This window comes from Zonotrichia albicollis, chromosome 8, assembly GCF_047830755.1.
Source record: "Zonotrichia albicollis isolate bZonAlb1 chromosome 8, bZonAlb1.hap1, whole genome shotgun sequence".
NCBI classification, from domain to species: Eukaryota; Metazoa; Chordata; class Aves; order Passeriformes; family Passerellidae; genus Zonotrichia; species Zonotrichia albicollis.
In genome coordinates, this window is record NC_133826.1 from 27,463,154 (window position 1) to 27,484,705 (window position 21,552).

Here is a 21,552-nt window from a genome sequence, read left to right on the forward strand (position 1 = left end):
GCCTTGCTTTGCCCCTCATAAACTGATTATTCCCTAATGACTGTGAGTGCAGAGAAGGAAATCATTAAAGTCACTGCACTGCATCCCTTCAGAACGGAGCTCTTGTCAATGTAATAGTTTTTATTTTGGGGCCAGCTCCTTTCGTTGCCCCCGTTGTCTTTTCACTCGTTAGGGAGCGACGCCTCACGGAGAGCTCAGCCCGGACTACAGGAGCTCCATGAGGGATATTCCCGCTCTCCACAGGCCCTGACAGGAGGGTGGGGCCGGCTGGGGCCGGGCTCTGCTCCCAGGGCACGAGGGACAGGACGAGGGGGAATGGTGCTGAGCTGCGCCAGGGGAGGTTTGGGTCGGACAGCAGCAGCAGTTCCCTCACAGAAAGGGTGACGATGTAAGTGTAAATGAACTTTGCAGTGAGGGTGGCAGACCGCTGAACAGCTGCCCAGGGAGGGCGTGGAGCCTCCCTTCTAGGAGACATTCCAAACCCGCCTGGACGCGTTCCTGTGTCACCTGCTCCGCCGGACTGGATAATGTCCAGAGGTCCATTCCAACCTCAACAATACTAGGATTCTGTAATCAGACACTGGAACGGGTTTCCCAGGGAGTCGGCGGAGCCACTATCCCTGCAGGTGTTTCGGGACGTGGCATGGATTACCCAGGTCTGTCTGACACCGGGCTGCCGGTCACAGCCTGGCCCCCCAGCTCTGTCCCAGCCCCGGCGCTGCCGTGAGGGAGCGAGCGCGCATCTCCCGCACGTCCCCGCCCTCAGCAGCGCCGGCTGGAGGCGGCACGGGCGGCGCTGAGGCGGCGCGTGCGCAGCCCGCGCGCGGCGCCGGGAGGAGGCGGGCTGGGGGGGGGTCTATGCGCGCATGCGCGAGCGGGGCGGGCGCCCCCCCCATGCCGTGTGTGTGTGTGTGAGTGTGTGTGAGAGTGAGTGAGTGTGTGAGGGGCACTGTGGCCGCGGCCGCCCCGCGCCTGCGGAGCCGGCGGCGCGCAGCGACCCGCGCAGACACCGCAGCACCTCCGAGCGGCCGCCCCGCCGTCATCCATCCCCCCCTCTCGCAGGTGAGCTGCGCTGTCGCGGCGGGGAGAAGGAGGAGGAGAAGGAGGAGGAGGAGGGAGCCGGCGCCCGCCTCCGCGGGGCTCATTGTCCGGCTCCTCAGAGGAGGAGGAGGAGGAGAGAAGAAAGGAGGCTTCACCCCGGCTCGCACGCCGGGCCTTGCAGGGCTGTTGCCGGCCGGGGATTGGAGGCGCTCCGTCCCCTCCCAGATCCGGGGAGGGTCCCGGCCCCCCCGGGGCTCCGCCGCCCACCTGCCGCCCTCTCCTCCTCCCCCTCCTCCTCCTCCTCCTCACACGGGGGCGGCGGGGAGCGGAGCCCCCTCTCGCCGGTGTGTACGCGGCGGGGCCCCAGCCTGGCTGCGGGACGGAGGGTTCGGGGCTTCGGGAGAGATGTTCGCCCCCCCGGTGCCTGCTTGCGGGGCTGAGGAGCGGGTTCTAACGTGGACACCCCGCCCTCGCTGTCTGTGGAGCCCTCAGGGACGGGGGTGTCGGTGCGTGGGGACGGGCAGAGCCGCGGCCGCGTGTGGGGCACCGCGGGGGCCGGAGGGCGGCCGGGGCGGAGCGGAGGCTGTGGCGGAGAGATACCGCTATCCATCGGTGCTGCCCCGGGCATGGGCCCGCCACCGGGACATGAGGGACTGGGCAGGGCACAGGGATGGGGACACGAGGGACAGGGCAGGGCACAGGGATGGGGACACGAGGGACAGGGCAGCGCACAGGGATGGGGACACGAGGGACAGGGCAGGGCACAGGGATGGGGACACGAGGGACAGGGCAGTGCACAGGGATGGGGACACGAGGGACAGAGCAGTGCACAGGGGTGGGGACACGAGGGACAGGACAGTGCCCAGGAATGGGGACACGAGGGACAGGGCAGTGCCCAGGGATGGGGACACGAGGGACAGGGCAGTGCCCAGGGATGGGGACACGAGGGACAGGGCAGGGCACAGGGATGGGGACACGAGGGACAGGGCAGTGTCCAGGGATGGGGACACGAGGGACAGGGCAGTGCCCAGGGATGGGGACACGAGGGACAGGGCAGTGCCCAGGGATGGGGACACGAGGGACAGGGCAGGGCACAGGGATGGGGACACGAGGGACAGGGCAGTGCCCAGGGGTGGGGATCCCAGAGACAACATGGACACTGACTGTAAGAAGGGGATGAACGCACATCACACCACTGTGATGTAAACCAGGGTAATTTCAGAGCATGTTACTTTCCAGCAGATGGGGATCTGCTTTAGAGGATGGACAAATAGATGGTGTTTATGAGACATGAGGTGTGCTTAGCATTATTTCTTTCCTGGCAGCAGATGCTGGAAAGGCAGTTCTGTAGATATATTTCAAACCATGATGAGTGGTGATGACAGGTAATATTTTGGAGTAACTTGCCCTGGGGTTTAATAGTAGTTGCAGGCCTGGTGAAATTCTGTGGATGTGTATCTCTATTTGCAGGTTTTCTATACTGACACTATTGGAGAGATTTCTCTACTGAAAAAAGGTTCTTATTCCTATACCCCTCCTTCTGTGCCTTTGCTGAATTAAAGAGCTTTGCAATCACAGATAGCTAGAAGAGGTGGAAACCATTTCTTTTCAAATGGGATCAATAGATAATCAGGCAATCAAATGTTTGATAGGCCCACAGCTTTTTAGGTTTTCTCAGGATTGGAAAATATGGGATGCACAATGATTATTTCCTATTTTTCTCTTATCACTGCTTGCTTCTGCAGCTGACTTCGTTTTAGTTGTACTTTGTTGGTGTTTATTTCTAAACAAAATGGGTATAACATTCTGTTCATGCCAACTGGTGGTTTGAGACCCTTTTTGGTACGTTGACCTATTGCATCTTTTACTGGTTGTGCATTATTTTGTTTAATGAGCTTCAACTTATCAGGTGTTCATTTTAAAACATTATTAACTCTCAGCAGGGCATTAGAAATAATACATGGACCAAAGCTTGAGAACTACTCATGCATTTTTTTTGGTGTGTTATTGTAAGGTGTAGTATCTGATAGCAGAGCCAAAGGATTTGCATAGGCACCTCTGCATGAGCTGTACTGCCTTGGACCCTGCTTTGGGAGCTGATGTGATCCCCATGGGTGCCAAAACACCTGGACTAAGTTGGCACCATCAAGTGCCACAGCATAATGTTGTACAGAAGTTGATAGTAGTGATTTTTTTCTGTAAATGACTCTGATTACTCTGGAAATTATTTTATGTTTCTGGGCTACATAAGTAAATTATTGCTTTCTAAATTTCGATGGAGGATTAAATTCCTTTTTTTTTCAATAAAAGCTCATCCCTGCTCGCGGGCTGTCTGCAGCCCTGCTCAGGAGCTGGCCCAGCTGGCTCACTGGAATTGAGAGGGTGCCCTCTGGTGACATCTGTGTGTGGAGTTGGGCTGCGTGTGAAGGAGCTCGCTGGCTGGTGTGGAACGAAACCTCCCTCCCGGCACAGCTGGGCGTGTGTTCTGCACGGAGATGCGCTGGGGCTGGGCTGAGATGGGGACAAACACTTGGGAGTTCATGAGGGGGATGTACAGCGGCCCCTCGGTGTCTGGGAGCCCCCTTGGGAAATATTCTGCCTTGTAGTTTATTTTGCTGCATTTTGATATGAAAGGTTTAACTCAGTCCAGTGCAGTCAGTCCTCCCACCGAGAAAAAACCCTTCATGAGGTTATCCTCTTTACTCACCAGTGGGTTTTGTGTGGTTTTTTTGGGGTTTTTCCTGTAGAAATGTGGGGGGTTTCCTGCAGAATTTTGGAGCTGCCTTTTCCTTTTTACACTTCTATCTTGCCTTGTGACTGTAGATTAAAAATGTCAGTGTTCAGATGTTTTATTGATCTTTATGCTGCTCAGCACTGAGGAACAAGAATGAAGACACAAGGCTAACTTTAACTACAACCCCTTGTGTAAACTTTGATTTTTGAAATTGACTGTGATTTTTCAATGACTGGGATTTTTGAAATTGACTGAAATTGACAAAATTACTTTTGTACAGAAAAGTAAGGCAGTCATAGTGTGCTAATGTTCTGCTTGATGTCTTTGAATATTAAAAGATTTGAATTGACAAGCCACACCTCCATCTTAATCAATTATTTCCACTATTTTTTTTTGCACTGAGATTAGGGGTTAATCTTTTCCTGTATATTTGCTTGAAGCTGAGTCATTTGAGCTCCTCCTTTCATTCAATAACTAAAGCTGAGATGAAAATATCCTTTAGGGGTGGGAAGTGTAATTGGTTGCATTTTTTCAAAGTGTAAGCCACCAAAGACATAATATATTTCTCTTCTAAGTATTGGTTTAAAGCTCTTGTTAGAAAACAGAGTTAGAAATGTGTTTTCAAAATAATGAAAGATTTCTCTTAAAAATCTTTGCATTTAAATACCTGGAACTGCTGCAGTAGGAATCATCTTTTAATATAAATGCATGTGTCATAGTTAGTGCATGAACAGAAGCTTTGTGGGCTTCATGTTTGGTCTGTTTATGAATTAATCACCTTAAAAGACTGCTGAAGTGTCTTAATGCTGCACTTGGGCGTTTGAAGTGGATTCTCTGTGTGCTCAGTGCCCTGGAATGTGTGGATGTGTGACTGCAGCTCCTTTTGTGTTACAGAGATCCATAAAAGCCTTGTGGGGTTTTAGGGAGAACGGCGTTGGAGTCGTGGCTGTGGGCAGCTGGTCCCAGCAGGATGGGGCCATCCGAGGTGGGAGCTGGGCTGGGAGGGCCCCAGTGCTGGCTCTGCTGGCAGGAGAGGGTGGGGAGCAGGGAGAGGGTGCCCAAAGCCCCAAGCAGGGAGGGTGTGTCCTGCATCGTGGTGTGTTCTGAACACTGGAGCTGCTGCTGTGACTCAGGATGGCACAAATCATATAAAATAAATTGAATAAATTATAGAAATAAATGATGGGCATTGAAGCTGCTTGTGGCCAAGGGAGGCTGTTCCCAGTCTGGGTTTCAGTTTATAGGAGAGTTTGTCTCAAAAGGGACCCGTTTGGTAAATCTCCCAGTATGGCAAATAAAGCACTGGGAAGCCTAGTGAGTCACCACACGGTGTTTTAAGATGCAGTGTTCCTGACTTGCAGGTCAGGTTGATCTTTACTGCCCTGGACTCGCTGCTCTGAGGTGTGCCACTCCAGCACAGCCTCAGCTGGTGTTTTCAGAGCTCCCCAGGGGCTTCCAGACGGGCTGTGCACTGCCATGTGGCACCAGCAGTGTCTGCCTTGAACCCCTGGAGATCCCCTGAGTTTGCTCACTGAGTGCTTCCTACCCCAGCCTTACTGTCACTGGAACTTTTCACATGTCAGTGACTTCGGCACAGACAAACAACAGCTGCCTGGTGAGGTGTGCTTTTCCATAAGGGTAGGATTCCCTTTCTCTTCCCATGGCTTTGGTGTCCTGCAGTCCTGACTTACAAGAATGACAGTTTAGGTAAAACAGAGAAAAGAAGCTGCTGTGTACCTTGCAGGGCCTGGAGACTTTGCTGTTATTTCTGTAGGTCTGCCCTGTTTAGGTGTGTTTTGGCTCTTTGTATCAACTGCATCAATAAGTCAAGGTTTCCTTCCCCAGAAACTCCCTGGCTGTGCTGCAGGCACACCTTTGGCTGGCACTGGGAAGCTCCAGAGCTGCTTGGTCAGAACATCAAGAAACTCTCTTGTCAGCCCCTCCTGAGCATCATATCTGTGGTTTAAAAACCTGCCTGCTTCTCAGTGGTGAAGAGCAGCCTCCTATGTTAAAGATTAAGGCTGTAACATGGCAGTTGATTTGATGCCAGACCTGAGAGAGCAACACATCCATTGCTGCTTGATGGTCCAGGGGAAGCCTTTCCCTTTTCTCCAGGCTGATGCTGCTTGCAGTCCCCTGTGATAGGACAGATCTTGATTCAGATTCCTCAGAATAGTTATTTATTCTGTTCCTTTGAGATGCAGGACTCGTGGCCTGTTCTCCATGCCTGTTTCAGGATCCCATTTGTATTTAAAGGTGCACAAACATTCTGCAGGCACGGGAAGCCTGAGCTGCCGTGTGAGCGTGTGCCTGCCCTGTTCCCTGCTCTGTTGGAGGAGACTGTGAGTCTGTCCCATGTGTTTCAGGTGTGACCACAACAGTTAGTGCAGCTCAGTGCCTCATCAGTATGTAGTTGAGATTTGAACATGGATTAGAACAAGCTGGCTGAAGTTCAATCCAGATAAAATATACATGATGATGTGGATGTAATTATCAGCCTCCCTAATTGAAGGGCTGCATTTGCCATTTGGTAGAAGCGTTAGTGCCCTCTGGTGACTCACGTTTATTACTTGTTCTCAGCAGTCATATTGAAGCAGTAAAATCAGCCTTTTTTAAGCCTTTGACTGGAAGACTGAGATCCCCCACTCCCCACCAGCTGATTAGACCTGGAAAGTTTTGACTGGAAGTTGTCTTTGCCCTTCCTCCCATGGGTTTTAGCTAGTAGTGTAGTTCCTAGTGCAAGTAAGGAGCTGTAGCAAGCCTGGGTCAGTTAAGGAGTTGAAACCAGCATGTCCAAGGCAAAGCAGAACTGCCAGCGAGGGAATTTGATTGTGGAGTTTGCTATGAGCTCCTCTGCCAAAAAGTGGTTGGCCCAATTTATTAATTTCTTGAAGCTCGTGAATCTCTTGACTTACACTGCTTGCCCTGTGTGTCCATCAGCTGTCTTGAGGGCTGAAGTGCTCAGAGAAGGAATGGAGAACAGGGTTTGCAGAGGAGAGGCTTGAGGTACCCTGGCTCTCAGGCTGTAACTCCATTTTCAAGTGATTTGGGTGCAGAAGGCTTTGCTGGCTTTGGAGCTGCCTCAGTGGCACCTGGGCTTTGGGATATGTAGGTGTCACCTCTTTTCCTCTTTAATGGAGCTGTGCTATTGGCAGCAATCAATTAAGTCTGAAGTGACCCATGTCTGGCTGTCCATGCTCTGAGCATTGCTGTAGTAGTGTGGCATTAAAAGTTGTTTGATTTGTGCCTCCCTCATTATTCATTAAGGGGCAGCTTGGAGACTCTGTAATCAGCTCTCATTGAAATGGGCTCAGATTGATTGTGCTGGGGAAGAAGGATATTGATCTTTTTCAGAAGATGAAGGTGTATTTCTTAGATAATAGTGGCTAGATAAAACTGGCAGAGATCCTGAAAAAAGTGATCTTAATGCAGTTTGTAAATTGGATTGCTTTTATCACATTATTAATGTGCCCAGGGTTTGGGGTAATTGTCTAGACTCTAGTATTATATTTTCATTTAGATCTAGAATTAGTGGTATAGTGTCACAGAGTGACTGGACTCAGACTAAGAAGTGAATAACCAGGACTAGTACAAAACACATTTTCTGCTGTGATACATCATTTTCAGATTAATGTGTAGGCAGGCAGAAGCCTCTAGTGAAAAGCTGAAGGTCTCATCTCTACTGTTTTTCTTTATTAGCTTCACATATGAATTTGTGTGATGAGGTGTGTAAGCACAGATAGACTTGTGAGTTCTGTGTAAAACTCAAATCTATAAACTCTGTAAATGGTTGTTTCTAGCCCACTTGTTTTACTGCCAGGTTGTTTGTGTAATCTTCTAATTACTCTGAATTTCTGTTGCTGGCTTGATAACTTTGGGGTCCTCCACAGCTGTAACTAATCTGAGCTGGTTTGTAATTGAGTTAGGTTGTGACCCCATGTGCAGTGAGGCAGCTTTTTTATTGACTGCTCACTTCTCTGCCTGGATTGGCAGAAACAGAGAGGTAAAGCAGCAGAGAGAACTGCATCAGGGAACTTCCCAGCTAAGAAATGAAGCTTCCTCCCTGGCCCTTGCCTTGTTTTTCAGTTTGATACTTCCCCAGACTGTTCACTTCAGCTGTACAAACTCTTGGGCTAATGTCATGGCACAGAAAGGAACATGAAAAACCTTCAGTGATGAATGATGAGTATAAAATCAAGTTCCCATAAACCAGCTGAAAACAAAAGTGGGTCAAATGTCAGTGGTTTATTAGCTGAGCTTGTGGAGTGGTTATCTTGAATCCCTAGCTGGGTGTGCAGGTCTGGGAGCTTGAAATAAAGTTGAAACTTTGTTTCAGATTTTGTGCAGGAAAACTTAAGGCACTTTAGGATCCTTGTGGCACTTCTGAAAATGCCTTTTGCATAGAGCCAAACTCTACCATTGTTGCATCTTTTACAGTAGGCTGCTGAAGTGAGTTTGCAGTGATGATGGTGTTGGTGGAAACTTGGTCATGTAGCTGATCATGTCCAGAAGTGTGTGAAGTATTTTGGGGATTCCAAAAGCATCTGCAGGTAGCAGATGTGAGGTGTTAGAATGCTGGTAGCATTGCATAGTTTCCTGTGTGTTTGTTGTGGATTTCAGAATGCACATCAATTCTATGTGCCACACCACTAAAAGATAAAAAGGTCCAAAGTTTCAAGCTGCTCACTTTCCCATTACTGCATCACTGTTTAGTGCTGTCACTAATTAGTAACTTCAGTATTATGAAGTGTATTGATAAAGCCCAGCGTTACGTGGGTGACTCAGAACTGTTGTACTTCCTCTGCCCCTGGTGTAATGAACTTTCCCTGTGTGCTCAAAGGGCACCTGAGCTGTGCTGCTGCAGGCCCAGAGCACTCTGCCAGCAGCCACTTCTCCCATGGGCTTTATTGGGAAGCCTACCTGAGAAGGGGCAGCTATCTCGAGTATTTTTAGAATATTAGTCATGTACTTTTAGACTGACCAGTTTGTTTAGGCATTACTCATCAGGCTTGTCTGGTAAGTGCCTCTAAATAATTTTGATACAATTATTGATCAGACCTTTACAGAACTATGCCAACAGGCATTTTGGAAAACAATAATGTGTAAGGGTAGAATCCATTGAGTTCAGTCCTTTCATGCAGTTGAAGTGATTTGCAAGTATTTTCTGGAGCTCAGAGTGCAAAATTACTGAAGTATTAGCAAGATTTCTGCTTAGCTACACATGGACCCTCTGCTTCTGAGAGACAGGAGTGTGGTGGCCACTGAGCAGCCTGAAACTTGGGGCATTTGTTGGGGTGGGTAAAACCTGGCCCTTGCAGGTCTGCCTCCAGATAAGGTGAGGTTAAACGTTACCTAGCTATGAGGCTTTATTATTATTACCTTTTAATATGTCATTCACTGATGCTGTCAGGTGTGTGGTTTCTTAGGAAACTGTTTCCTGTGTTCTTTACATCACAGCAAATGTCCCTCGGTGGCAGAAATGTTTTTGCTGCTTTGTGTTTGAAAAAGGCTTTGCTCTCCACTCATTGCTGGTTGTTTGCTCTGTTGATCATACATAATGTCTTACAATCCTCCTCTGGGGATTTTTTCCCCTCCTAGGCTGGGCCTATTTTGCATTTATTTAGAACAGATTTTGCCAGGTAGCTCTTTGATAATAGAGTTTGGTATTCATAGTGATGTGCCTTGCTAAGTTTTTAATGGTGCTTTAAACAAGCACATATTGTGTTACATTGGACAAAGGAAGGTAGCAGTACCAAATCTAATCACAGTGTGAGACTGTGATTCTTTGATTATCTTTTATACCCTTAGGTAGCTGTAGGTATGCTGGCAAAAGATGATTTTATTTGTGGAGGTTGTTCAGTATCTGTTAAAGTGGCTAAGTGTCCACCTGGAATAATTTTAAAGGAATTTAGAGGGGAAAATGATGTTTACCAAATTGTAGTCAGGAGATGAAACAAAAAAGCAAGCTTGGTAAGTTTTCACTATTGATGTGTGCCAGAGGTACAGTGTTTTATAAAGCTGAAGGCACATTAAAGCAATATGAAGCAAAAAAAGCTACTTTTGAGGTACTAAAGTATTTCTTTACCTTTGGGGAATGGCAGGTAAGCAGATGGAGTGCTCCAGGACCTGCTTGTGAGCAGCTTCCTCAGTGCCTGCATGTCATGACTTGCCCTTGTACCTCATTAACTCACTGGCTTTTGTTAATGTGGACAGGGTCTGTGTGATGACAGAACTTGAACTGTATCTCATGCTGTGACTTGCCTTTAATACTGCTGTAAAGTCAGTCTTGACTCTTTCTGAGGCTGTCTTGGGCTTCTTCAATTAGGAGCTAGTTCATGTTTTGGATAAGGCAATTTAATTTATCTTCAAAGAGGAATTTCTGTAACTCTGTGTGAGCTGGTAATCAGGGACATGGGCTTGTTAAGAGAGGTCTAAAACTGCTCAAGCCCAGCAGTTGGAGCTGTTTTAATTCCTTCTGATTTTGGTCATCAATGCCATATGACTGGGAGGGAGAGGGGAAAGAAGTATGTGTTGTTGCTCATTGTTATATTTTTTTTTGTATGTACAGTGGAAAGTTTTAAAGTATTTAAGGTGACATTGTCAGGACATATAGCAAAACAGGTATGAACTTTCAATGATGTTTAGACTAAAAGGAGTTGACAATATGCACTATTGATTTGAGGCTGATGTGGTTTTGTTGAAGAATCATTCTTGATCTGAATTCTATCACTTATAAGACAGTAAAGACATTAATTGAAAGGGCATTGTTGAGGCCAAAGTCTTTTATGAAGGGTGGGTTTGGAAGATGTGAAGTCTGCTGTGCAGATCTGTGTGTTGATACAATTCAGAGGTGTGTTGTATTTGTGTTGCACTGTCAGACAGACACAGAAATCCAGTTGGCATCTGTTAAGTGATACTGCTAAAAAGGGAAGATAGCTCCTTGCATTATTTATCAGACAAACACAAGAGATGTCTTGCTAAGCTATTGCACCCACAAAACTTCTGTTAAACCCCTCATTTGTAAACAAAGATACATTGTAGAGTTTAGACCTTTATTTCAGCTGTACCTGGGTTTTTTTTAAAGGTAGCTCTTATTTGCCTGACTTAGGAAATTATTTTACTTACTTTTTCTTTCTCTCTTTTTATGAGGTAATAATCTTAAATGGAAAACAGAATCAGGCAGTAGTGGAGTTAAAGCACATGGACAGAGGTGAGATCTCTGCAGGGACCAGGAAAAGCCAGGCTTCCCTGGCTGCCTTGGGGTCTGCCAGAGTTCTGTGCTGCTTTCAGGTGTCACATTTCTGTCTGGTACTGAATGTCGTGGCTGTCTTCTTGATTCTGCTCGAAGTGAGGGAGGGCAGATGAGGAGAAGTGATGGACTTCAGCAACTGAAGTTTTTCTTGCTTGTCTCTTTCTCTGGTGTCATCTTTCCCTATTATGTTCCAGCCTGTTAATGGAATTGGATATCTTTTTTCCCCAGGGCAGAAGGGTGTGTTTCTATGATGTTATCATTAGACTTGCTGATCACTGTTTCTTTGTTGCTTTTTCTGTATTTCTCATTCTCGTAAAGTTGGTAGAAGTGCTTTGCTTACAGGAAAAAAATTGCTGTCTTTTGGAATTCATAATCAGCATCTTCTCTGATGATGAGGAGGCTGATATTTTTAATGTAACAATACTTAAAATCAGAGAATATATCATAGAAGAGGTAAAGGAGTCTTGCTTAGGTTGGAAATGCCACTTGTGAATTGTGTTCTCTTTTGGGTATGGGGCTTTTGGGCATTTTTTTGGGTCCCAGGGTGAGCTGCTGTTGAATTGGCTCCATGTGTCAGTGAGGGAGCTGCTTTCTGCAGCAGTCTGTGATGGAGCAGCCCTGCTGTCTGGTGTTTGCCAGCTCTGTCAGGTTAATGGTGTTTATTAGCCACACACAACTCTCCTGGAAAGCCCTGCTCTGTTGTTTGTGAACAAACCAGATTCTTCTGTCAGAAAGACCCTGTGAATCCATCTATGAATATTGCATTTAAATTAGTAGTTATGATGCCTGTTTTTGCTTAGCTAGTTTTTGTTGGCTGACTCAGAGGTAGTGAAAGATAAATTTGTATAGATCATTAAAATAGCTTTGCTTTTAAGTGATATAGCTGTTTCAGAAGTATCACCTGCCAAAACACACTAACCATGTTGTGGCTGGTGACTTCAGGGTATTTCAACAGTAAGGTACTAATACCCTATTTATGATGTGGCTGCTTCTCTTTCATGTTTAAATAACAGCAGCACCAGCATGAACCTCCCCTACTTGGCAAGCTGAACCTGAAACTAAAAGATTAAAGTGTTTTCAAAGGGCAGCAAGGTATTGACTTTTTCAGCCATTCTTTCAGCAGGTAACAGGCAACTTGCTTCCTGCTAGTTTAGCATGGGGAAATGCATTACTAATTTGTGTTTTGCTTTGGTTTTTTAGTTTGATGATATGAATGATCTTGACTTGGAGATAATTCTGAAAGCTCTTAATTAGTTTAGTTTATATATATACACACACATGCACACACACATGTATTTAATTGGGCTCCCTGTTGAGCTCTCCCAGCTGAGTTTGTTCCCAGCACAGCTTTCTCTTCACTGGAGCTTCTGTTGCTCAGGCAAGGCTGCTCCTCCTTTGGTGTGCAGCATCCACTCATCCTTCTCATGCTGACAGATTTCCTTGCACCTCCTGAACAAGGACACTGTAATGACAAAGCAGGATCAAATCCTTGTCCAAACTAACTTGGCCTACTCATTCCAAATACTTAGAAACAATTGCTCAGACCCTTTCAATTCTCTGTGTTAGTCAGGGGCATTTCTTTCATGTTTTTTCCTCCTATTCAAGGTGAATCTTGCATGAGAGCAAAAATGCTTGTCTTAGCTAAGCTACATATTTGTGTGACTGGATTTTTGTTTTAAGGCAGCAATACAGGGTATGGCAAGGCTTAAAGAAGTGTTGTATTTTCATTTAGATGTGGTGAAGAATTAACTTCCATTGATTTGTCCAGAATGACCAATGACTGTTGCTTTAGAAAAAGCCAAAAAGTGTTGTTGGTTATTCCAGACCAAAAGATGTCCTCTCTGCAGAAGGGGGAAAAAATGTTTGTCCAAAATTTAGAACAGGATTCCTGCCAGAAGTTGCCAGGGAATCCTTACCTGGTAGATGTCTTAGGATCTGAGGATCTTTGCTTTAGTTCTTCTAATTGTGGTTTCCCTGAGCTTTGTGCTGCCTTATTGCTGTCATGGTTTTGGTGAACCTGCAAAGGAAGCAAAGCAATTTCCAATCATTTTGCTAAGATCAGAGATTTTGGCTATTAGTATTAGTGAAGTAGCAGATAGGGGATTCTTTTGGAAGGTTCTAATCTGTGAGCTTTTTAAAGATAAAGTTACCATCACCTCGTGGTCCCATGACAATGGGTTTGATATCCCTGCTTGTGATAGCTTGCCCTGTCATGCCATGCACTTTCTTGCATTATGGCAGTCTGTCAGTTAAAAGATTAACAAAAAGTTGAATATAATTCTCTCTGTAGTGAAATGAAATGTTAAATGTCATGGTTTCCCTAAAAGGAAAGTGTTATCTGCTGTAAATCAGTAGTTTACATTCAAAACACCATTTTCCCTCAAATCCATCACAGCTCTATTGTGCACAGAGTACCTCTGTCATTACTCTTGGACCCAAGTTTCCAGCTTGCACATGTCTGCACTTAAATCAATCTTTAGTGTCTGCTTTCATTGATTTGGCAGGAATGGACACAGCTGTGTTTCATAAGCTTAAGGACTTGTTTGAGTGATAATTATCCAGTCATCCACTGAATAGCTCAAATATCCAAGTAGCTGGGTAGGATATCACTTGTGAACATACTGTGCTGAATTCACAGTGCTGGAATAATCTTAAAAATCCTTCTTGACAGTCTGTGTCGAAGGCATGTCATTAATCTTACCCCTGCAGTGGCTTTCTCTTGGTTTTGTAACAAGAATTTAAGGCTTTCCTTTTCTGCCCTTAGAGGTATACAAATGATTTTGTGTAGCTGGTTCTTACTCTTTGCCAGCTGTGCTCTTCAAATGAATGCTTGTGCTGCTACATCTCAGTGTCTTTTTGATGTCTTCTGGAAAGCATTGTGTTCTACATCAGTTACACAAGTTCTGTAGATATTTATTATGTCATTCCCTCTTTAAGGCACATCCTTTCATCAATAATGCAGATAGATGGCTTAGAAATGGCTCCAGCAGGGCTCTTGTTTATAATGCCCATTTACCTGAAATCACACTGAGATTTTTCTGGTGACTGGACTGATGTTGTTAGTGGACAAACCATAAATGGGTTTACCAGAATTTCAGGCCTTCAAATAAATTCCTGTCTGCCTTGAGTGTCTAAAGAGACACCATTGCCCTGTGGTCTACTGTGAGTTTCTATTTTAATAGCAAGAAAAAAGTCTGATGCCATCTTAAAAATACATTGTCCTTCTTCATGAGAATATTCACTCTGAATTGTTTGAGTGGAAGCAAACATATTCTTGGTGAACAGTTTCAAGCCCTTTGAGAGGATCACTGGTAAATGGTCAGGCCATCTGACTCCTGGAGTCCTGTGCTTGAATTAACTTGGTTTCCAGGTTTCTGTTGTGTTTTGTTAGGCTGGTGCTTTGGTGGGCACTGCTTGCTGACTGCTCCTGGCTGGAGAAAGGTATTTAAGTGATGGGTATTTGGGTCTTCATCTGTCCTCTCCTGAGCTGGCTGATTTACTGAGGCCCTTCCAAAGTGAGACAGAAATATGGAAAAGAGGTGAAGGGGATGCTCAGATTGATAAATAACTGCTTTGTGTGTTGTTGCTTGTTGAAGCTGCCTGCCCTGGGCCTGACACCCTCCCACAAATGAGTGCAGGGATGGTGACAGAGGCAGATCCCCCTCTCTCCCCAAATGCCTGTTGTAGTTTCCCACAGCAGTCTCACCAAACAGGCAATGCAGGCTGATAGATTTCCCCTGTTAGCACCATTTCTATAGCAACAGTAACAGTGCATATCAATGCATGATGTTCAGGAAAGAATAATTACAGAGAACATGGCTGAAGTGTTGCTGCCCAGGTTTTACTGATAAAGGCTGTACTCATCTCTCTGAAAACTGAATTTCAAACCAGACTAAGATATTGTGGGTCCTCTTTGAGAAAAGTCTTAAGTGTTTATTAGTGGCTTAATAAAGAAATACAGTAAAATGTTCTCTCAGCAGTATTTTCTTCTGAGTGAAACCTCAGGCATTCAACCAGGGAGGAGTTTTGACTTCTTTTCCTTTTTTACCTTACTGTACAAAACAAGGGTGCAGCCAAGACTGGTGGATGTACCAAGTCCTTAATTCTGTGGATTTGGAATTTGGAGGCTGTTATTCAGCAACAGTTGGGACTTTCTCATTTCTCTCTTGTTAAAAATCTGTCCTAGGATGGTTTGATCATCTTCATTTTGGTTTGGCTGTTTGAAGTTTTGGCTCTAGCACTTGATGCCTACAGGAGTAGGCATGGAAATTTGAGTTTTCTTTACATCCCTGTGTGAGGTGTAGATTTATACAGGAAATTCAGTGTGGATCCTCAGGCTTAGTATTTGTCAGGTTTTTCTTTACATGTGCTTTTGGCATGTGAGGCTGGTACTGCTGGTGTCAGAGTTCCTGTAGTCATTGCAGTAACAAAACTCAGGCTATCACTTGTCATTCCTGTACATAAAAATTATATTCAAGTATTTTTCCTTCTGAGAGAAGGCAGCATGGATCCACTGGCAGATCAGTACAATGATTTTCTTCAAGTCTGCCTTCTGCTGAAATTTTTTGTGCTGCCTTACTGAAAATAGTAATAAAGAAACTAGGAATATTAGAAGGCAGTTCTAGAGACTGTTCACTGTGAGATGTGATATTTTTGCTGATGCACGGTCTTAATAATTCTTCCCCTTTTGTGTGTAACTTGAATTATTTGCAAACGAAGCAAAACTGGATCTAACTATGTCTGAAAAGAGTTTTTGGATCCTGAGCTCCATGTTAGCAGCATTCAGGGCTCCACTGTTGCATGCTCTTCAGTATGGTATCCCTGGTCAGAATGGGGTCCACAGATGTGTTCTTTATTAATTCCTCTGACTTTGTGCCTGCCCTTAGCCAGAATAACACTTTGCAAACTGAGCATCACTGAATCAAGGGGACATTTCTTGTTTGCAAACAAAACTGCCAGCTGTATGGCTAAGTGGTGGAGGTCTTGAAAATCCAATTGGGGAAAGATTATCATCTTATAGAAGTGCCTAATTAATTAAAATATTTGCTTCTAGTTTAAATCCTATTTATTTTCTTTGCCACCTTTTCACTTCTTATTCTTGAAAATAAATATTTCCTTCAGCAATGTCTCTAGGTTATGTTTTCTCCTGTTGTGTCTCTGGGGCAAGGAGGGAGTCTCCTCTCGTTCCTTACTGAGCAAACCTGGATTTCTTCTTCAGGATGAAAACAGATTTTGCTCCAAGAGGTTAAACTTTGGTTTGTTTTAGTGGTGGGAGGGAGATCAGGAAGGAAGAACCTTACACTTCTGATGTACTTGCTGTGCTGAAAGAATTCCCTACTGCTTACTCTTTTGGCATATGGGAAGGAAACCAAACTGTGTCATAAATTCAAAGTTTCACTCTTCTGGTAACAATTGCAAAGTTAAAAAATTGCTGATCCAAAGGAATAAAGCTTTGTTCTATGCACTTTTCTCAAGAACTACGATCAGAGACGTCTTGGTGATCTCAGAAGGAAGAAGCACCAGGGACCCGATGATGTGTAAGCATTTTGTGAGCAGAAAGTTCTTCAGGTTTTGTGCAGTTTATTGTCTTGGTGTGCTTCATTTTGTCTTTTAGCACTCAGCCACTGCTGGAGAGGCCTTTAGGTAGCAGAAAGCCAAGCTCTGGCACCTCAGGCTGGGCCTGAATAGCACATACACGTGCTCACATTTTTGGCTTACTCCATTTGTTGCCTGCAATGATCCTTTCCCTTCTGCTTGATTCGTGCCTTTGTGAGGGCTCAGATCTGCCACTGCTTGCAGCTGTGTCCCAGTTCTCATACCCAAATTTGTTGCCTTCTGCTAGAAAATCTCCCATTTCAGTCTTGGCCCTGGGTCAGTGCACTGAGGAAAGCTGCTTTTGAGAGGTAAGGATCTCCTTCCTATTTGTGTGTAACTAACCTGGAAAAAAATCCATTTTGAGCTTGGTTGTTGTTGCAAGTTGATGACAGACTGAGATAATGGTTTGATTTTTGTAATAGGATTTGGTAAATGAGTGACTTGTGCCTTGGAGAAGGATATTCTGGCTTTCAGTTTTGGTTTTTCTTTCTTTATCTCACGCTAGGACATGGGAGCTCCAAGTTGTACCAGTTTTTGAGATTAAAAAGGGGGGCATGGGTACTGGAGAACCATGGAGAAGAGGCCTAGATAGCTGGAGAGCAAGACATGAATGAGACAGAGCATTGCTGTTACCTTGCTGTTATCTCTCTCTCTCTCTATTTCTCCCCCAGCCTCCTTCCATTCCCTAAGTTGGGGAATGAGGTGCATAAAAGCAGCAATAGGATTTGTTCAGAACAAATTATAGTGAAAGTGCTCTGTGAATAGTGTCTTAAAGAATAATAATTTTACCTAATTGACAGCTAAAGCCTTTTTCTAAGGTAGAAAAAGCGAATCTAAATTTAAATGAATAGATTTAAATGAAGCTTCATTTTTATTTAAAACTTCAGTGTCAAACCTAATGAAAGAACTTTTTGTTCCCTTTCTTGCTATTCCGTGGATTCTAATTTCATCTGTCTTGGAGCTTAACCAGCTGATACTGCTGTGAGTGTTGTGCAGCAGCTGCTTGGGGAAGGAATGTGTGTGTGACAGGAGTGAGCTGTGTGAGCACAGACGTGCTCTGAGTTTGCAGCAGAGTCTGTGTCACTGGCTCAGCTGTGCTGCTCCTGCTGCACCCTTTCTGTCAGGGAGCAGTCCAGCATGAGCTTAAGCAGCTGTGAGATATTTGCTGCTAGTGGTGGTGTCTGAAAACTGCTCAAGAACCCAATTGCTGTTACTCAGATTTTGAGCATAAATTTGCATTTTATTCTTCCGGTTTATCTGCATTATATACTTCTGGTTTATCTTCCTGATAGTTAAATATGGCAATTGTGTTCTCGTGCAGATCTCAGTTTCATACCATAAGCAAGCTGAGGTCACGTGGGTTCCTCTTAGGAAAGAAGTTTCTCTGCCTTGAGAATACCTGCAAGCCCTTCTGTGCATGAATTTCATGGAAAAAAATTTTTGGAAACAAGGTGACCAGAATTGCATAGAGTACAGCATCAGTGTCCCTTTTGCAGTGTTTTGCAGGTAGTGTTGGTTGATAACTAATGTAAATATTTGGGTCTCATGTGGCTGCTTTATGTTTACAGCTTTAGTGGCATCATTTCCAGCTGAAATTCCCAGCAGGAATTTTACAGGAGTCAGCTGCAAGGGTCCTTTAATGATTGACTGTTTCTTTTCATTCTTCTGTCCATCAGTTTTATTTCTCCTGTATTACATTGCTTTCCTGTATTTCTAAATGGTTTTTGTTATAATATTTTTAGTGGTATTGAACATTTAATCACTCTTAATAATCTGGTTTTTTAATATTATGCTGCCCTGTTTTTGTCATGTCTCTACCCAACGTGTGTCTTCTCTCCTATCTCAGTATTCACTAGTGGTAAATTGCCAAGATTCGCACATCTGGAGATTTCGTAGTGTGTGAGATTTTATTATTTTCATTGATAAATTTTCTGCAGGAGAATGCAGTAGTATTAAGTTGCTTGAGCTTTTATGTCTTTTGTGGAAATTACTATTTTTATCAGCTTTACTATCTTAATATCATCAGGCCTACTGACAACTGAATTCAAGTGTGGCTTTAGATGATTTTCATTTCTCTTCTTTGAGGATATTTACATACTGTATTTGTGCAGTGCAGTAACTTGGGTGGATTTCTGCTTTGGTGGCTGGAATGTGAAACTGAAGGATGTCGTTTGGAAGGCGCAATTTGTTTTTTCTTTGTTGTTCTTTGCCCGTTCCTTGGTGACTCTTTGCTTCATGGTGGGGCTTTTATGTTCTTTGGATTCGTTTTGGTGTGGAGTGTGTGCTTTGCCTTTTTTTTAAATGTGTTTGGTTTCTTAGATTTTTTCACTGTGGGTTGTATTGGTCCTTAGCAGTTGTCTCAGCTTTTGCCTTTTGGAGTTAAGTTTTCCTGCACTCTCTGGTTTCCACAAGATCAGGAGCTCAGGTTCATTGTGTCTGGAACAGATTTTTTTGGTCCCTAAAGCCTTGGGTAGTGACTCTGCATTTATAGTTAATGATGATCCATGCAAGGCACTTTTGTTTTCTTTATGGGGATCTGTGATAAAACAAATGACACTTTGTACTGACATTGTGTGTAAGAATAAAAGAGGATGTTGGTCATCTTGACTCTTGAGCTGTTCCTAAAACTTCAGTGTTTGTTTCCTCAAAGCTTCTGTACTGTTCTGGGCAGGAAGTTTCAAATGTAATTTTAAGGTTGTGTTTAATTTTAGGGCTGTCTTTTAAAATGCTGTTTATACAGTACTTTGGGGACAGTGTTTGACCCAGACTGAGCCAAGAACATCTGCTGTGGAAGGGAGTCTGGTGTCAGTGTTGTGTTAGACGTCTGTGAGAGTCCAGTCCTCCCTGCTCAGGCTCTTTCAGGTATTCCACACATGGAGGGTGGAATGCTAAATGCTAGATTAACCATTGGAATATGGCTGATGGTACAGAGGACTTCTGATTTAGCAGTGTGATACAAAATACACTGAAATCACGATACAAATGCAAGTTCCCCTTAGCAAACTCGAGCAATTGCAGTACACAGTTTGTACACAATACTGGTGATGTCCCCGTGTGTGATCTGGAGTGTGCTCCCTGTCACGATGCTGGGGACACGAGGAAGGAATTGGTGGGTTGGAGGCAGCTGATACTCTGAAATTCCGTGGTTCTGTGGTTTTGCTGACCCCAACACACAGTCACAGTCCCTTGTAACAAAGCACCGGGCAGAAGCGTTTCCAGCAGCAGTTGATTCCCTCACACTCAGCTGGGCTGCAGTCAGTGGCTCTGGCAGCGCTGTTTGTCTGCCACAAAGGGCGCTCTCTGCTCCCCTTTGTGCTGGGATCGGGCCGGCTCTGCCTCAGCGGGGCTCGGGCACCCCCTGCTGCTGCCCCTGCTCGGAGCTGCCTTCCCTTGGGGGATCTGCAGGGCAGCCCCTGCCTGGGAATGGTCAGCACCACAGCTTGGGTGGATTTGCAGAAAACTCACTGAAAGCACCAGACCCTGCTTAGCTGTGCTGCCTTTGGCTGGGGTAAAGTTCATTTTCTCCACTGTGTTTTGGATTTGTGCTGAGAGCAGTGTTGATACCACAGCAATATTTGGTTACTCTGAGCAGGGCTTACACAGAATCGAGGCCTTTTCTGCTCCTCATCCCACCAGCAAAGAGGCTGGACTGCACAACAAACTGGGATGGGGTATAGCCAGGACAGCTGACCCCAACAGGATTATTCTAGGTCATAGATATAATAATATGTAAATCTGGAGGAACAAGGTGGAAGGGCTGATGTTTGGAGTGACTTTTGCCTTTCCATGTTACACAGGATGGAGCCCTGCTTTCCTGGGGCTGGCTGAGCACCTGCCTGCTCATGGGAAGCAGGGAATGAATTCCTTGTTCTGCTTGAGCACACGGGTTTTGCTTTCCTTACTGAGCTGTCTCCATCTCAACCCACGAGATCTTTCACTTCTATTCTGCTATTCACTTCTGATTCTCTCCCCCATGCACTGTGGGGGAGTGACTGAGTGGCTGCATGGGGCTGAATTGCTGGCTGGGGCTAAACCACACTAGTCTAGATATTTTCATTGTTTGGGTGTGATGAATATTTGTATCAGTACTTTTAGTTTGCTTTCTACTGTGCAGTATGAGTGGCATGGTAGGAAGATACCACACAGTGTGTCAAGGCTTCAGGCTGGCATAAATTCTTAGGTGTTTGTGCATCATAGAAACACTCTCAGTTCCACATGCAATTAATTTCTGAGCACAAAGGCATTTATTGAATGGGAGAGGAAAGGGTGACTGGAAGTTGAGATTACTCAGTGTAACTCAGTTTTGGTATTTGGAGACACGAGGTGGGCAGTGAACACTGTGACTCTACTGCAGCATGGTGGCAGTCACTCCACAGACCCAGCTGTGCTGCTCTGAACTTCTCTGCTCTTGATCACTGTCTGATATTGCTGTTCACAGATTATTTGGGTGTTGGGCAGAAGGATACTATAGAAAGCAAATGATTTAGTTATTCCAGTGTGAGGATTTTTCAATATTTGTCTCAAGTAACGCATTGACCAAAACTGTTGCTGTGACTGTTCCTGTTATGGGAGTGGTGGTGTACTTCTGAAAGCTGCTAGACATGAGAACATTGTGCAAGTTGCTAATTCTGGAACTTTAAAGTTGATAAATATGTATTTATAGTAGTTTAGTACTAATTCAGCTCCTTACTGTATCTCCACAAAATATGAAAAAGTATAAATATATTCAGGCATACTCTTGTAATGTAGCAATGGGCACAAAATTATCATTGTGTGGACAGCTTTGTTAGGATGCAGCTTGATGGCAGATGCTATATTTTGTAAACTCCCATTTTCTTTGCATGAAGGGTTTTTTCCCTAAGTGATTTTCTGCTTATTAAAAAATTAAATTGAAAAAGCCAGTGTGTGTGTGCCTCACAGAAGTCATTTC

The 21,552-nt window shown here is 44.8% G+C and overlaps 1 protein-coding gene across 4 annotated transcripts in view; it reads left to right on the forward strand.

The window, feature by feature from the left end:
- Positions 1-832: 832 nt before the first annotated feature.
- RALGPS2 (Ral GEF with PH domain and SH3 binding motif 2) overlaps positions 833-21,552 on the forward strand; it is a 116,297-nt gene continuing 95,577 nt past the window's right edge. Inside the window, exon 1 of one of the 4 annotated variants that reach the window (XM_074546354.1) lies at positions 833-1,062. The gene's annotated coding sequence lies outside the window, so the exon portion shown is untranslated. Of the gene's footprint in view, positions 1,063-1,189; positions 1,548-21,552 lie in introns of those variants that run through there. The other 3 variants (XM_074546357.1, XM_074546355.1, XM_074546356.1) reach the window with 3 other exon arrangements.